This window comes from Salmo salar, chromosome 18 (genome assembly GCF_965601325.2).
Source record: "Salmo salar chromosome 18, fSalSal1, whole genome shotgun sequence".
Taxonomy (NCBI): domain Eukaryota; kingdom Metazoa; phylum Chordata; class Actinopteri; order Salmoniformes; family Salmonidae; genus Salmo; species Salmo salar.
Window position 1 is genome coordinate 100,223,023 of NC_138308.1, and position 18,436 is coordinate 100,241,458.

At 42.3% G+C, this 18,436-nt stretch overlaps 2 long non-coding RNA genes across 2 annotated transcripts; both read left to right on the forward strand.

Annotated features, from left to right (window-relative positions):
• Positions 1-576: 576 nt before the first annotated feature.
• LOC145861822 (uncharacterized) lies at positions 577-3,754 on the forward strand. Its single transcript, XR_014381524.1, has 2 exons — positions 577-732; positions 3,491-3,754. It is a non-coding gene; the product is annotated as an uncharacterized LOC145861822 (long non-coding RNA).
• Positions 3,755-4,369: 615 nt separating this feature from the next.
• LOC145861823 (uncharacterized) lies at positions 4,370-5,080 on the forward strand. The gene is made up of 2 exons (XR_014381527.1): positions 4,370-4,815; positions 4,927-5,080. It is a non-coding gene; the product is annotated as an uncharacterized LOC145861823 (long non-coding RNA).
• The last annotated feature ends 13,356 nt before the right edge of the window (positions 5,081-18,436 follow it).

The following is an 18,436-nucleotide window of genomic DNA, read 5'->3' on the forward strand; positions in this document are numbered from 1 at the left end:
CATAGTAGCGCAGAAGTTGTCATATGCTGAGGCAGTGAAGAAAGTAGAGGAAGATGGGTTAAGGGGAGGAGTGGTGAGAGTAGTGGAGATATACCAGTACAGAGGGATAGGACAAAATGTGAAATACGTTTCAGTAAGATTGGATTTTTAGCATTTATAGCAATGGTTATCAACTGTACAGCAGGGATGGATCTGAAGTCTCAGGAAATAGAGGTTGTGGTGGCAGCTGCAGAGAGGGATTTGGGTGTGTGGGAGACTTGACAATAGAAAGAGTAACAGGGTGTGTTAAGTGGTGATGTCCCATCCTTTCAGGGTGATGGCATGAGGTAGGAATAAATACATTTAATTAGTGGAGTAGGGGGGTGTTCATTTTATTCTATATAATTTTGAAATTAGTGAGTATAGTGTTAGATGGTAGGGTATTTATTCAGTACATTTTTTCTTTTTCAAGTAAAGTATAAGGGAGTTGTACTCCAGGCTAGTAGGTGGCGGTAATGCAACAAATTGGATGCCAACCGCCGTTAAACCTCAGAAGAAGAAAATTGATTGGAACGTCTAGACGGAAAGGAAGACGTCATTAGACGGAAGAGGAAGGAAAGTGTGTTTGAAACTAAAATCGCTAGTAACAACCAGCATCAAACGTAACATTGCTTGTCAAAATGGATATCATTTCTCGTTATGGTTTGTAGTTATGCTGGCTGTGCTTCTGCTGTCTTTCTACAACATCCGAAGGTGGGTTGCTCACACCATCGCTTAGCTAGCTTCAGAAAGCTCAGCTACCTAGCTAGCTAAGTTAGCTAGTAAACAAAATGTAAGCTGGCTAGCAAAGATACATCCTGAAGTGATATAACGTTGTTAGCAATACGATGTGAAGTTCTATGGTGTTATTCTCAACTTGCTATCATCTTAGATCATCCAGATCCAAATTAACTGGGTCAGCATGTCATTACGTTAACTAGTTAACTGGGTCAGCATGTCATTACGTTAACTAGTAATGTTGACATTATGGTCAACTGTGGCTCCCGAGTGGTGCAGCGGTCCGGGTTTGGCCCGTGTAGGCCGTTCATTGTAAATAAGAATTAGTTGTTAACTGACTTGTCTAGTTAAACAAAGGTCACAAAAAATGACAATTTCCAGTGACACAGTAGCCAGCTAGCTCTGCAGACCCTGTTGTACTTCAGTAGCCAGCTATCTCTGCAGACCCTGTTCTACTTCAGTAGCCAGCTAGCTCTGCAGACCCTGTTCTACTTCAGTAGCCAGCTAGCTCTACAGACCCTGTTCTACTTCAGTAGCCAGCTAGCTCTACAGACCCTGTTCTACTTCAGTAGCCAGCTAGCTCTGCAGACCCTGTTCTACTTCAGTAGCCAGCTAGCTCTGCAGACCCTGTTCTACTTCAGTAGCCAGCTAGCTCTACAGACCCTGTTCTACTTCAGTAGCCAGCTAGCTCTGCAGACCCTGTTCTACTTCAGTAGCCAGCTAGCTCTGCAGACCCTGTTCTACTTCAGTAGCCAGCTAGCTCTGCAGACCCTGTTCTACTTCAGTAGCCAGCTAGCTCTGCAGACCCTGTTCTACTTCAGTAGCCAGCTAGCTCTGCAGACCCTGTTCTACTTCAGTAGCCAGCTAGCTCTGCAGACCCTGTTCTACTTCAGTAGCCAGCTAGCTCTGCAGACCCTGTTCTACTTCAGTAGCCAGCTAGCTCTGCAGACCCTGTTCTACTTCAGTAGCCAGCTAGCTCTGCAGACCCTGTTCTACTTCAGTAGCCAGCTAGCTCTGCAGACCCTGTTCTACTTCAGTAGCCAGCTAGCTCTGCAGACCCTGTTCTACTTCAGTAGCCAGCTAGCTCTGCAGACCCTGTTCTACTTCATTAGCCAGCTAGCTCTGCAGACCCTGTTCTACTTCAGTAGCCAGCTAGCTCTGCAGACCCTGGTCTACTTCAGTAGCGAGTATCAAGTGAATGAGTGTGTCCTCATTGCACGTCTGTTATTTGATGTCGCACCTCAAATGATGAGCTGGTGGACTGAGACCAGATGGGGGGTGTAATAGGTGGTGACATGACAGTGTGTTATCAGAGGACTGAGACCAGATGGGGGGGGTGAAATAGGTGGTGACATGACAGTGTGTTATCAGAGGACTGAGACCAGATGGGGGGGGGGTGAAATAGGTGGTGACATGACAGTGTGTTATCAGAGGACTGAGACCAGATGGGGGGTGTAATAGGTGGTGACATGACAGTGTGTTATCAGAGGACTGAGACCAGATCGGGGGGTGAAATAGGGGGTGACATGAGGGGGGGTATAATTTGTGGAACGTTCCAACAGGAATAGCCAGGTTGCCAACAAACAACGCAAACAAAGTTGTAGAATGAGATACCGGGTAGAGAGTGAACAATGTAATAACGTTTTTCAACCACCACGTTTATTCTGAAAAATGTCTCTCTTCGTTCTGGTAGCCTCCACCATTCCTCGTTCGTTGGTTTAGTTATTATTTCCGGGGTTCCTGCATTCGCCAGGTGAACTCTGTTGCGCCTCAATTAGGGAATCGCTATGGTTGAAATGTAACTAATCACTGCCAGCCCCAGTATTTTATTAGCTAGGTGGCTTGGACACAATTGTTACCGATGATGCTGTATACACCAGCCTACTCGTACTACAGAAACATACATTGTATTTTACCAAGTTCTCTCTGTGTTAATCCTGTTTTCCAAATATATCAGCTAACTTGTGTCGATGTTGTTTAGTTCAACTTGCCTAGTTAAATAAAGATTAAATAAATTAGAACATATAAAATATATGCTTTGACCTATTCCAGGTAACCTAAAGATGCTTGATTCACTACAGCTGCTTTTGAGGAACTTTCCAGTCGTTTTTGCTTTACATTCCGACTTTACATTCCGACTTTTGAACGTCTGTTTATTGGACATATATATTAGTGTCTAATAAAACAGAGCAACGTATGTAAAGCATCCCATCTGTTTTAAGGTTATAGTTTGTGTGATGTAGTTCCTCTTGATGTCCACTAGGTGTCAGCACAGTTTCAATAATGTCACACCAGGTTACTACATGTTTTCATGTTGTGAATGCTACATGTGTAGACCTTACAGTGAAATGCTGACTAACAAGCACTTAACCAACAATTTAGTTTTAAGAAAAATATTGTGTTAAGTAAAAAATAAGAAATAAAAGTAACAAATAACTAAAGAGCAGCAGTAAAATCAAAATAGCGAGGCTCTATACATGGGGTACCGGTTAGTCGAGGTAATTGAGGTGTTCCTTTCAAGTCCAGTGGTGTAAATTACTATTAATAGTATAATTAGTACTTAGTATTTATTATTATTATTATAACAAAAATGTTTTTTAAACTACTCCACTACATTCTGTTTATATATCTGGTTATTTTTTATCTGTACTTTTACTCTTTCTGTTTCTTTACAACTTAAAATTTTACTTCACTACATTTCTAAATAAAATAATGTTTTTTTTACTCCATACAGTTTCCCTGGCACACAAAAGTACTTGTTTCAATTCGAATGCTGAGCCGGACATTAAAATGGTCCAATTCACACACTGATCAAGAGAACATCCCTGGTCATCCCTACTGCCTCTGATCTGGAGGACTCACTAAACAGAGAACATCCCTGGTCATCCCTACTGCCTCTGATCTGGAGGACTCACTAAACACATGCTTCATTTGTAAATGATGTCTGATTGTTGGAGTGTTCCCCTGGTTATTTCTTAAATAAAATAACAAGAGAATCGTGCTGTCTGGTTTGCTTAATATATGGAAGGTCAAATAATTTATACTTTTACCACTGTACTTAAGTATATTTTAGCAATGACGTTTACTTAGTATTTTACTGGGTGACTTTAACTTTTACTTGAGTCATTTTCTATTAACATCATCTTATTATTGTACCTTTTTCCCTTCATTTGCCTCCTACTGTCTATAAGCTGTCATAACATGTGGGTTTTTTCATGGGGACCAGGTATCGGAACGCCTTTGAAGGGTCTACAAAGCCCCCAGGTAAAAGTTGGCTTTTGCAGACAAGGATTGTATTGTTACTCCACGACATAATATGTTATCACAACTCTATTAAAATTACATTCTACACAAGGTGTCACTTCATTCCTTCTATTTGATGGGAACTCCTGTTTAGGAATGGTGAACGAGTGCTCTCTCTCTGGGGAAAAAACATGTTTATACCTATGCAGTACCTTTAGCAATAATAATAATAAACCTCTACTTTAGTAAAGTTAATAATTATGACAGGTGTGTTGTAATAAAAATGAGTGGTGTCCACTGACTAAATGCACTCTTTCTGGAAAACCCAGATATTCACGAAGTGTTTGATGAATGACACGTTGCCTCTTCATGCAAAATAGATTTGACCTTTAAAATTCAATTAAGCTGCTTTATTTTCAGGGTTTAGTGAAGGTGGGTCATTTTTTACCCTTGGGACAATGGGAGTAAACAGACTGCTAAGACTACACAAGGGTTAAGTCAAGTATTTACAAGGTGTCTAGTCATTTCTGGTCGTTAATGTCTAATTGACCACACATTAGTGCAAGTTGAAGTGTTGTCAGTGCTACACAGGTGTCTGTAGTCTAGGTGCTCGTTATAAGTGCTTGAAATCATAGATTGCCGTGTTCCAGAGCATCAAGACTGTGATCGAAGGGTGAATTGTGACTGAATTACTGAGCTACAAATAATATGAAGTAGTTATTTATAAGTCAAGGTTACTCTACATCACTCTCGACTCGCCTTAAAAGTCATCTGCAATGTGGAACCTCCAACAATTCATTGACACAGTTGTGACTGGTAAGGTTTATTTGTTATAGCATCACATTTTACACTAAACATGCCAAAATTCATATAAAGATAATTGTAACATACACATGCCATTGTCATGTCTCATTGTTCCTCCTCCAGACTCCTTCATAGCCGTCGGCCAGCTCTTTCACATCCACCATCTAATTGAGGTGAAAGGACAGAAATGTTGAAAGTGTGTTTTCTGCAGCACCAGTAAGGACCGTTCTCCTATGATGTAGTCGACCCTATCAGAAAACATTTACTCACTTTTTGCTTTTATACAAAAAACATGCCATTTCTCCATTTTGGTGAAAAGTGGGCCATTAGCTAAACCACAACCTTCCTGTCCAAAGACCTTCATGAACTAATGAAACTATATCTGACAGTTTGGGGAGGAATTCATTCTAACGGGTGAAAATGAACCAGGTCTTTTCTGTGTATGTGCCGGTCTTTAAGCATAAATGTAAATATATAAAATATACTAATAATGCATCCAGTCTCTGGTTATTGGTGATACTTCCCATTCTGCACAATTGTGACCTTTGACCCCTTGCACGTGGTCTTAAATGTCCACATTCTGGATGACATCCTGCCAGACTTTGTTGGTATTTCACTGTTTGATCTAGCATGTGACTGTTTTTCCCCCCCAGCACTTGTCCCATGTTGGCTGGCCCACTATGCAGTTAAATGGAAAGGTTTTTCCCCAGCACTTGTCCCATGTTAGCTGGCCCACTATGCAGTTAAATGGAAAGGTTTCTCCCCAGCACTTGTCCCATGTTGGCTGGCCTACTATGCAGTTAAATGGAAAGGTTTTTCCCCAGCACTTGTCCCATGTTGGCTGGCCCACTATGCAGTTAAATGGAAAGGTTTTTCCCCAGTACTTGTCCCATGTTGGCTGGCCCACTATGCAGTTAAATGGAAAGGTTTTTCCCCAGCACTTGTCCCATGTTGGCTGGCCCACTATGCAGTTAAATGGAAAGGTTTTTCCCCAGCACTTGTCCCATGTTGGCTGGCCCACTATGCAGTTAAATGGAAAGGTTCTACAGATGTAGACGTGTGAATTGGGATGAGGGGAAATGACAATCAATGACAACTGAAATAGCAAACATTATCTGTATATCGCTATATTTGTTCTTGTAGATGTACTTTGAATATGTTTAATATGTGGGGGAAGCATTTCATTTGTAGTCTTTCTTAATTTGTCGTTTTCAGTGGCCTGTGAATATTTGTATATAATTTGGTCGGATGTCTGTGTAACTAATAACTAATTATCATGATTTCAATTCAGTTTAATGACATCACTCACTTCTCCTGAAGGGCGCACATAATACCATTCACTATTCACCATAAATGTAAAAGCATTAGATTGGCTATGCATTAGTATATATGTTATATATTAGTATATATATATATATGCATTAGTATATATGTTATATAGTATATATGTTATATATTAGTATACCAATTCTCTCAACCAGCTTCATGAGGTAATCACTTGGAAAATATATTTTGATTTGTTTAACACTTTTTTTGGTTACTACTATACAGTATGAGTTATTTCATAGTTTTCATGTCTTTACTATTATTCTGTAGAAAATAGCATAAATGAAGGAAACCCCTTCCCCTCACACATGGTTTAGATGGTAAATATTTATGTTCCCTTAGAGGTTCATCACGTCAGCTAAAGGGAATATGTTCCATCATCTATGTTTATTTACATTAGTGCAAATGGTCCACTGATATTGGTGTAATTTCTCACCCCTTTTGGCTGGAAGTTAATTTCCCCTCAGGGGGACACATTTGTTATTATGAAGGTAATTTGTGTAGAATGTACTTTTCCCACTCATTCACCCCATCTCTTTACATTGCTGATTTATATGCAGTGGCCCAGACCTCAAACCCAATGAAAGTCATGGGGGGAAATGAGGCTGAACGCTACGCACACACACACACACACACACACACACACACCCGCGTAAACACACCAGCACACACACACACACCAGCGCACACATCTACAGGAAGAGAGAGGGAAAGAGTGTCTGTGTGTTTACACGTGCACTTGTTTTATGTCTGTGCCTTTTCATGTGTGTACACGTGTTAGACTTCCTGTTTGTCCTCGTTCAATGCTGTTGTTTCCCCTTCTAGCAGATACTGTGTGAACTAATTTAAATACTATTGGTATATAAATTAGAGTAGTGTTTAACCAAAATGTGATACAGCACTGTGTGTAATTACAAACTGTATGGAGAAACAGTCATGTAGAAAACGCTACAGAAACAAACAACTATTTGTACATACGGTATGTGTTTATAGGTTTGCTTGAGCTGTTCTATGCATGTATGAGAGTGTGCCTGTGGTTGAGGATGACTATATTATTGAGAGCCATTAAACGAGTATATACTTAATTACAACCTTGTTGGTCAACTGCAATTTACAGAGTTATTTAATGAGCTGGTAGAGATATAACGTAGGATAGTATCACCTCTAACATCAGACAGGGATGTCTGGGAGAAAACACGAGTGTTCTCTTTGAAACCACCAGATGGCAGTGCATCCAAATCAAATCAAATTTATTAATATAGCCCTTCGTACATCAGCTGATATCTCAAAGTGCTGTACAGAAACCCAGCCTAAAACCCCAAACAGCAAGCAATGCATGTGAAAGAAGCACGGTGGCTAGGAAAAACTCCCTAGGAAAAACTCCCTAGAAAGGCCAAAAACCTAGGAAGAAACCTAGAGAGGAACCAGGCTATGAGGGGTGGCCAGTCCTCTTCTGGTTGTGCCGGGTGGATATTATAACAGAACATGGTCAAGATGTTAAAATGTTCATAAATGACCAGCATGGTCAAATAATAATAATCATAGTAGTTGTCGAGGGTGCAACAAGCACGTCCGGTGAACAGGTCAGGGTTCCATAGCCGCAGGCAGAACAGTTGAAACTGGAGCAGCAGCACGGCCAGGTGGACTGGGGACAGCAAGGAGTCATCATGCCAGGTAGTCCTGAGGCATGGTCCTAGGGCTCAGGTCCTCTGAAAGAAAGAAAGAAAGAAAGAAAGAAAGAAAGAGAGAAAGAGAGAATTAGAGAGAGCATATTTAAATTCACACAGGACACCGGATAAGACAAGAGAAATACTCCAGATGTAACAGACTGACCCTAGCCCCCCGACACAAACTACTGCAGCATAAATACTGGAGGCTGAGACAGGAGGGATCAGAAGACACTGTGGCCCCATCCGATGATACCCCCGGACAGGGCCAAACAGGCAGGATATAACCCCACCCACTTTGCCAAAGCACAGCCCCCACACCACTAGAGGGATGTCTCCAACCACCAACTTACCATCCTAAGACAAGGCCGAGTATAGCCCACAACGATCTCAGCCATGGCACAACCCAAGGGGGGGCGCCAACCCAGACAGGAAGACCACGTCAGTGACTCAACCCACTCAAGTGAGGCACCCCTCCCATGGACGGCATGGAAGAACACCAGTAAGCCAGTGACTCAGCCCCTGTAATAGGGTTAGAGGCAGAGAATCCCAGTGGAAAGAGGGGAACCGGCAAGGCAGAGACAGCAAGGGCAGTTCGTTGCTCCAGCCTTTCCGTTCACCTTCACACTCCTGTGCCGGACTATACTTAATCATAGGACCTACTGAAGAGATAAGTCTTCAGTAAAGACTTAAAGGTTGAGACTGAGTCTGCGTCTCTCACATTGGTAGGCAGACCATTCCATAAAAATGGATCTCTATAGGAGAAAGCCCTACCTCCAGCCGTTTGCTTAGAAATTCTAGAGACAATAAGGAGGCCTGCGTCTTGTGACCGTAGCGTACGTGTAGGTATGTACGGCAGGACCAAATCGGAAAGATAGGTAGGAGCAAGCCCATGTAATGCTTTGTAGGCTAGCAGTAAAAGCTTGAAATCAGCCCTTGCCTTAACCAGCCCGTCTGGTGTTCAACCTTCCCAATTTCTCTCACGTCACCCCGCTCCTCCGCTCTCTCCACTGGCTTCCAGTTGAAGCTCGCATCCGCTACAAGACCATGGTGATTGCCTACGGAGCTGTGAAGGGAACGGCACCTCCATACCTTCAGGCTCTGATCAGGCCCTACACCCAAACAAGGGCACTGCGTTCATCCACCACTGGCCTGCTGGCCCCCCTACCTCTGAGGAAGCACAGTTCCCGCTCAGCCCAGTCAAAACTGTTCGCTGCTCTGGCACCCCAATGGTGGAACAAGCTCCCTCACGACGCCAGGACAGCGGAGTCAATCACCACCTTCCGGAGACACCTGAAACCCCACCTCTTTAAGGAATACCTAGGATAGGATAAAGTAATCCTTCTAACCCCCCCCCCTTAAAAGATTTAGATGCACTATTGTAAAGTGGTTGTTCCACTGGATATCATAAGGTGAATGCACCATTTTGTAAGTCGCTCTGGATAAGAGCGTCTGCTAAATGACTTAAATGTAAATGTAAATGTAAACCTCTTACATCTAGACGTTCCGCTAGCGGAACACCTGCTCCAATATCCAATGATAGGCGTGGCGCGAATTACAAATTCCTCAAAAATACAAAAACTTCAATTTTTCAAACATATGACTATTTCACAGCATTTTAAAGACAAGACTCTCCTTTATCTAACCACACTGTCCGATTTCAAAAAGGCTTTACAGCGAAAGCAAAACATTAGATTATGTCAGCAGAGTACCAAGCCAGAAATAATCAGACACCCATTTTTCAAGCCAGCATATAATGTCACAAAAACCCAGAAGACAGCTAAATGCAGCACTAACCTTTGATGATCTTCATCAGATGACACACCTAGGACATTATGTCATACAATACGTGCATGTTTTGTTCAATCAAGTTCATATTTATATCAAAAAACAGCTTTTAACATTAGCATGTGACGTTCAGAACTAGCATACAGTAGTATGATTTGATATGTTTTCTTATTTCTCTTAAAAATTTTATCCTGTTTTAGCATATAAAAAATGCTTGGAAAGATCAGAGGTTGGACCTAAGCAAGTGTTTAAATACTTCCCTACACATATAGAATAGGTTAACCTGTTAGGGCTAGGGGGCAGTATTTGCACGGCTGGATAAAAAAAATGTACCCGATTTAATCTGGTTACTAATCCTACCCAGTAACTAGAATATGCATATACTTATTATATATGGATAGAAAACACTCTAAAGTTTCTAAAACTGTTTGAATGGTGTCTGTGAGTATAACAGAACTCATTTGGCAGGCAAAACCCTGAGACATTTTCTGACAGGAAGTGGATACCTGATGTGTTGTATTACCTTTAAACCTATGCCATTGAAAAACACAGGGGCTGAGGAATATTTTGGCACTTCCTATTGCTTCCACTAGATGTCACCAGCCTTTACAAAGTGTTTTGAGTCTTCTGGAGGGAGATCTGACCGAACAAGAGCCATGGAACAATGATGGCCCATTAGACACCTGGCGCGCGAGTTCATGTTGGGTACCCTCGTTCCAACACGTTATAAAAGAGTATGCATTCGTCCACCTTGAATATTATTCATGTTCTGGGTAAAAAAGGCCCTAATGATTTATGCTATACAACGTTTGACATGTTTGAACGAACGTAAATATATTTTTTCCCCTCGTTCATGAAGTGAAGTCCGGCGGGCTTAGATCATGTGCTAACAAGACGGAGATTTTTGGACATAAATGATGAGCTTTTTTGAACAAAACTACATTCGTTATGGACCTGTGATACCTGGAAGTGACATCTGATGAAGAGAATCAAAGGTAATGGATTATTTACATAGTATTTTCGATTTTAGATCTCCCCAACATGACGACTAGTCTGTATCGCAACGCGTATTTTTCTGGGCGCAGTGCTCAGATTATTGCAAAGTGTGAATTCCCAGTAAGGTTATTTTTAAATCTGGCAAGTTGATTGCGTTCAAGAGATGTAAATCTATAATTCTTTAAATGACAATATAATATTTTACCAATGTTTTCTAATTTTAATTATTTAATTTGTGATGCTGACTTGACTGCCGGTTATTGGAGGGAAACGATTTCCTCAACATCAATGCCATAGTAAAACGCTGTTTTTGGATATAAATATGAACTTGATAGAACTAAAAATGCATGCATTGTCTAACATAATGTCCTAGGAGTGTCATCTGATGGAGATTGTAAAAGGTTAGTGCATCATTTTAGCTGGTTTTATGGTTTTGGTGACCCTGTCTTTGAATTGACAAAACATTACACACAACTCTTGTAAATGTACTGTCCTAACATACTCTAAATGTATGCTTTCGCCATAAAACCTTTTTGAAATCGTAAAACGTGGTTAGATTAAGGAGATGTTTATCTTTCAAAGGGTGTAAAATAGTTGTATGTTTGAAAAATTTGAATTTTGACATTTATTTGGATTCAAATTTGCCGCTCTTGAAATGCACCTGCTGTTGATGGAGTGCACCACGGGGGGGACGCCTGCGTCCCACCTAGCCCATAGAGGTTAACAGGAAGCCAGTGTAGGGAGGCTAGCACTGGAGTAATATGATCACATTTTTTGGTTCTAGTCAGGATTCTAGCAGCCGTATTTAGCACTAACTGAAGTTTCTTTAGTGCTTTATCCGGGTAGCCGGAAAGTAGAGCATTGCAGTTGTCCAGCCTAGAAGTAACAAAAGCATGGATTAATTTTTCTGCGTCATTTCTGGACAGAAAGTTTCTGATTTTTGCAATGTTACGTAGATGGAAAAAAGCTGTCCTTGAAACAGTCTTGATATGTTCTTCAAAAGAGAGATCAGGGTCCAGAGTAACGCCGAGGTCCTTCACAGTTTTATTTGAGACGACTGTACAACCATCCAGATTAATTGTCAGATTCAACAGAAGATCTCTTTGTTTCTTGGGACCTATCAACATTCAATCTAACCTATCAAGTGTCTGTGGCGGATGAATCAGAATTAGTTGGGTAACATAGATAATTAAGATGTCTTATCTGTATAATGTGCAGATGTGATATACTTGTTATTAGAATGTATCCCTTCGGACTCTGGTGTTGGCAGTTGCACTTCTTCCCTCAGCTGGGGCTCAGTCACACTGGGGCTTAGTCACACTGGGGCTCAGTAACACTGGGGCTTAGTCACACTGGGGCTCAGTCACACTGGGGCTCAGTCTCACTGGGGCTCAGTCACCTGGGGCTCAGTCACACTGGGGCTCAGTCACACTGGGGCTCAGTCACACTGGGGCTCAGTCACCTGGGGCCCAGTCACCTGGGGCTCAATCACCTGGGGCCCAGACAGAGGAGAAGTCAGGCTTGTCTTTCACATATCCCTGCTGCTATGCAGAATATCAGGAAGGGAAGAGGACAGGATGGAACATTGTCTTCATATGTGAATGTATCTGTTAACCTGTTAGGGCTAGGGGGCAGCATTGACACGGCTGGATAAAAAACATACCCGATTTAATCTGGTTACCACTCCTACTCAGTAACTAGAATATGCATATACTTATTACATATGGATAGAAAACACCCTACATTTTCTAAAACTGTTTGAATGGTGTCTGTGAGTATAACAGAACTCAAATGGCAGGTCAAAACCTGAGAGATTCCTTTACAGGAAGTGGCCTGTCTGACCATTTGTTGAACTTCTTTTCCATCTCTATCATTTACTAAGGATCTCTGCTCTAACGTGACACTTCCCACGTCTTCCATAGGCTCTCAGAGCCCGGGAAAAAACTGAATGTCGTCATTCCAGCCCCAGGCTGAAACACATTATCGCCTTTCTCAAGTGGCCCATCAAGAGACACTAGCTTATGCGCGTGACCCCGACCGCCCCCGCCTTTGGGATTTTTTCCTCTGTTTGCCGAAAAGGAGATTCCCTGTCGGAATATTATCGCTTTTCTACGAGAAAAATGACGTAAAAATTGATTTTAAACAGCGGTTGACATGCTTTGACGTACGGTAATGGAATACTTTGAATTTTTGTCAGGATTTGCGCCAAGCGCATGACACTTCTTTACTATTTCGGATAGTGTCTGGAACGCACGAACAAAACGCCGCTATTCGGATATAACGATGGATTATTTTGGACCAAACCAACATTTGTTATTGAAGTAGCTGTCCTGGGTGTGCATTCTGACGAAGACAACAAAAGGTAATGACATTTTTATAATAGTAAATATGATTATGGTGAGTGCTAAACTTGCCGGGTGTCTAAATAGCGAGCCCGTGATGCCTGGGCTATGTACTTAGAATATTGCAAAATGTGCTTTCACCAAAAAGCTATTTTAAAATCGGACATATCGAGTGCATAGAGGAGGTCTGTATCTATAATTCTTAAAATAATTGTTATGCTTTTTGTGAACGTTTATCGTGAGTAATTTAGTAAAATGTTAGCGAATTCCCCGGAAGTTTGCGGGGGGTATGCTAGTTCTGAACGTCACATGCTAATGTAAAAAGCTGGTTTTTGGATATAAATATGAACTTGATAGAACTAAAAATGCATGCATTGTCTAACATAATGTCCTAGGAGTGTCATCTGATGGAGATTGTAAAAGGTTAGTGCATCATTTTAGCTGGTTTTATGGTTTTGGTGACCCTGTCTTTGAATTGACAAAACATTACACACAACTCTTGTAAATGTACTGTCCTAACATACTCTAAATTTATGCTTTCGCCATAAAACCTTTTTGAAATCGTAAAACGTGGTTAGATTAAGGAGATGTTTATCTTTCAAAGGGTGTAAAATAGTTGTATGTTTGAAAAATTTGAATTTTGACATTTATTTGGATTCAAATTTGCCGCTCTTGAAATGCACCTGCTGTTGATGGAGTGCACCACGGGGGGGACGCCTGCGTCCCACCTAGCCCATAGAGGTTAACAGGAAGCCAGTGTAGGGAGGCTAGCACTGGAGTAATATGATCAAATTTTTTGGTTCTAATCAGGATTCTAGCAGCCGTATTTAGCACTAACTGAAGTTTCTTTAGTGCTTTATCCGGGTAGCCGGAAAGTAGAGCATTGCAGTTGACCAGCCTAGAAGTAACAAAAGCATGGATTAATTTTTCTGCGTCATTTCTGGACAGAAAGTTTCTGATTTTTGCAATGTTACGTAGATGGAAAAAAGCTGTCCTTGAAACAGTCTTGATATGTTCTTCAAAAGAAAGATCAGGGTCCAGAGTAACGCCGAGGTCCTTCACAGTTTTATTTGAGACGACTGTACAACCATCCAGATTAATTGTCAGATTCAACAGAAGATCTCTTTGTTTCTTGGGACCTATCAACATTCAATCTAACCTATCAAGTGTCTGTGGCGGATGAATCAGAATTAGTTGGGTAACATAGATAATTAAGATGTCTTATCTGTATAATGTGCAGATGTGATATACTTGTTATTAGAATGTATCCCTTCGGACTCTGGTGTTGGCAGTTGCACTTCTTCCCTCAGCTGGGGCTCAGTCACACTGGGGCTTAGTCACACTGGGGCTCAGTAACACTGGGGCTTAGTCACACTGGGGCTCAGTCACACTGGGGCTCAGTCTCACTGGGGCTCAGTCTCACTGGGGCTCAGTCACACTGGGGCTCAGTCACACTGGGGCTCAGTCACACTGGGGCTCAGTCACACTGGGGCTCAGTCACACTGGGGCTCAGTCACACTGGGGCTCAGTCACCTGGGGCCCAGTCACCTGGGGCTCAATCACCTGGGGCCCAGACAGAGGAGAAGTCAGGCTTGTCTTTCACATATCCCTGCTGCTATGCAGAATATCAGGAAGGGAAGAGGACAGGATGGAACATTGTCTTCATATGTGAATGTATCTGTTAAACCATGTGAAGGGATGGTGTGATTAATGGGGAACCAATTACTTGTCTCCACAATGTCTGTGAGCAAGTCACTCCCTCCTTTGGCATTGGGGGAGGTGTATGGCGGTGTCTGGACCATTGGATGTCCTCTGATGTTGCACTTATCCTGGGATAGTGTATGACCTAGAGGCTCACTCTCCTCAGTGAGCTTGTCCAGGAGAGGGGTCAAGAAGGGGTTTTACTTGAGATGGGAGTATCTAGAGTTGACAATTGAGTTATGCCATTGGATGAGTTGGTGTTTTTGTGCTATGAAGTACCAGGAATGAGATTAGAACCTCGTTTTAGGGACCAAACTGAACGATCATTTATAGTGAATGCTATCTGGCTACGGGATACTCCTTTCTCATTATAAAGTCTTCCTTTGTGAACTGTTCATTATATCTGTGGTTTGTTATGTCGACTAGGGGGGGGTGGATCTTTGCTATAAAATATCTCAGTAGCCGTTGTGTTGTCACTCTAAACGGATCATTCGAAATGGTGAATCGTTGAAAGTCATTGCTATTGCAAAGCTCTTATTATTAAAGATCTAGTTATAAGTATAACTCTGACTGTGTGAAGTTTGTTTCTCCTCATTTGGTAATGCAGAAATGAACCACCACATGTCTCAGAGTAGAAGTGTTCCTCTCGGATCAGTTTTGCAGTTTACAACAAGAATGAGATTATAGACACATCCTAGATCAGCAATTACTGTGAGATGATTTGTGGATGAAGTCCCAGGTCCCCCTCTGTCCATGTTCTGATGTTCATTTGGATCTTAACATGCCTTTTGGGGGCCCTAACTGAGATTTTGTTGGGGTGCCCCCCACCTCACTGGCAAAACATTTTACCTCCCCCTCCCTCCTGACGGTGGAGTGAAATAGACATTTATAATACATTTCATGCAATTAGACTCATTTTGCCATGGAGCAGTATTGCAGGGAATTTCCTGCGATTCTACACATTTTGCCAAGACTTATGTTTGTTAACCATATCTGAGAGTGACTTAACAAAATTGGTATTGGGGCATTATTACCAGAAGTTTAGACAACTGGCTAGACTAACTTACCAATCTAAATGTTTGTAGCTGACATGTGACTCAGTGACTTACACAACTTGTTCTGATATTTATTATATACATTTTTAAGATTGTGTTTTCTATTGTTAGGTATTACTGTGTATGTGGGAGCTACAAACAAACCTTTTGTTGGGTATTACTGTGTATGTGGGAGCTACAAGCCTTTTTGAAATCGGACAATGTGTTTAGATTAACGAGAGTCTTATCTTTCAAATGGTGTAAAATAGTCGTATGTTTGAAATATTGAAATTATAGCATTTTTGAGGTTTCGAATTTCGCGCCACGCTCTACCACTGGCTGTTGAATAGAGTGGGACGCTCACGTCCCACCTAGCCCAGAGAAGTTAAAATGTAACTAAATGACTGCCAGCTCCAATATTTTATTAGCTAGGAGGCTTGTACACAACAGCCTACTCGTACTACAGAAACATACAATGTATTTTGCCAAGTTCTCTCTGTGTTAATCCTGTTGCCCAAATATAGCAGGTAACTTATGTCTGTGTTGAAGATGTTGTTGAGTTGTATTTAATATATGCTTTGACCCATTTCAGGTAACCTCAAGATACTTCACTCACTACAGCTGCTTTTGAAGAACTTTCCAGGTGTTTGTGATTTACATTCCGACTTTTGAAATGTCTCCTTGATTGGACATATTTAGCTAATAAAAAAGAACAATATATAAAGCATGCATCTGTTTTAAGGTTATTGTGTTTGTGTGTGTGGTGTAGTTCCTCTTGGTGTCCACTAGGTGGCATTACAGTTTCAATATTGTCACACCAGGTTTTCATGTGTAACAATGTTCCTTTTATGTCCAGTGGTGTAAATTACTGAAGTAAAAATACTTTAAAGTACTACTTAAGTCGTTTTTTGGTGTATCTGTATTTATATTTATAAAATGTATATTTTGACAACTTTTACTTTTGCAAAAATTCTAGATCACCTTTACTCCACACAGAGACGCGTACAAAGCTCTCCCTCGCCCTCCATTTGGTAAATCCGACCACAACTCTATCCTCCTGATTCCTGCTTACAAGCAAAAATTATAGCAGGAAGCACCAGTGACTCTGTCTATAAAAAAAGTGGTCAGATGAAGCAGATGCTAAACTACAGGACTGTTTTTCTATCACAGACTGGAACATGTTCTGGGTTTCTTCCGATGGCATTGAGGAGTACACCACATCAGTCACTGGCTTTATCAATAAGTGCATCGAGGACGTCGTCCCCACAGTGACTGTACCTACATACCCCAACCAGAAGCCATGGATTACAGGCAACATTCGCACTGAGCTAAAGGGTAGAGCTGCCGCTTTCAAGGTGCGGGACTCTAACCCGGAAGCTTACAAGAAATCCTGGTATGCTCTGCGACGGACCATCAAACTGGCAAAGCGTCAATACAGGGCTAAGATTGAATCATACTACACCTGCTCTGACGCTCGTCTTATGTGGCAGGGCTTGCAAACTATTACAGACTACAAAGGGAAGCCCAGCCGCGAGCTGCCCAGTGACACGAGACTACCAGACGAGCTAAACCACTTCTATGCTCGCTTCAAGGCAAGCAACACTGAGGCATGCATGAGAACATCAGCTGTTCCGGAAGACTGTGTTCACGCTCTCCGTAGCCGACGTGAGAAAGACCTTGAAACAGGCCAACATGCACAAGGCTGCGGTGCCAGACGGATTACCAGGATGTGTGCTCCGGGCATGTGCTGACCAACTGGCAGGTGTCTTCACTGACATTTTCAACATGTCCCTGATTGAGTCTGTTATACCAACATGTTTCAAGCAGACCACCTTAGTCCCTGTTCCCAAGAACACCAAGACAACCTGCCTAAATCACTACAGACCCGTGGCACTCAGGTCCATAGCCATGAAGTGCTTTGAAAGGTTGGTAATGGCTCACATCAACACCATTATCCCAGAAACCCTAGACCCACTCCAATTTGCATACCGCCACAGATCCACAGATGATGCAATCTCCATTGCACTCCACACTGCCCTTTCCCACCTGGACAAAAGGAACACTTATGTGAGAATAATATTCATTAACTACAGCTCAGCGTTCAATACCATAGTACCCTCAAAGCTCATCGCTAAGGATCCTGGGACTAAACACCTTCCTCTGCAACTGGATCCTGGACTTCCTGACGGGCCGCCCTCAGGTGGTGAGGGTAGGTAGCACATCTGCCACGCTGATCCTCAACACCGGAGCTCCCCAGGGGTGCGTGCTCAGTCCCCTCCTGTACTCCTTGTTCACTCACAACTGCATGGCCAGGCACGACTCCAAATCCATCATTAAGTTTGCAGACGACACAACAGTGGTAGGCCTGATCACCGACAACGACGAGGCAGCCTATAGGGAGGAGGTCAGAGACCTGGCCGGGTGGTGTCAGAATAACAACCTATCCCTCAACGTAACCAAGACTAAGAAGATGATTGTGGACTACAGGAAAAGGAGGACCGAGCACGCCCCCATTCTCATCGACGGGGCTGTAGTGGAGCAGGTTGAGAGCTTCAAGTTCTTTGGTGTCCACATCAACAACAAACTAGAATTGTCCAAACACACCGAGACAGTCGTGAAGAGGGCACGACAAAGCCTATTCCCCCTCAGGAAACTAAAAAGATTTGGCATGGGTCCTGAGATCCTCAAAGGGTTCTACAGTTGCAACATCAAGAGCATCCTGACTGGTTGCATCACTGCCTTGTATGGCAATTGCTCGGCCTCTGACCGCAAGGCACTA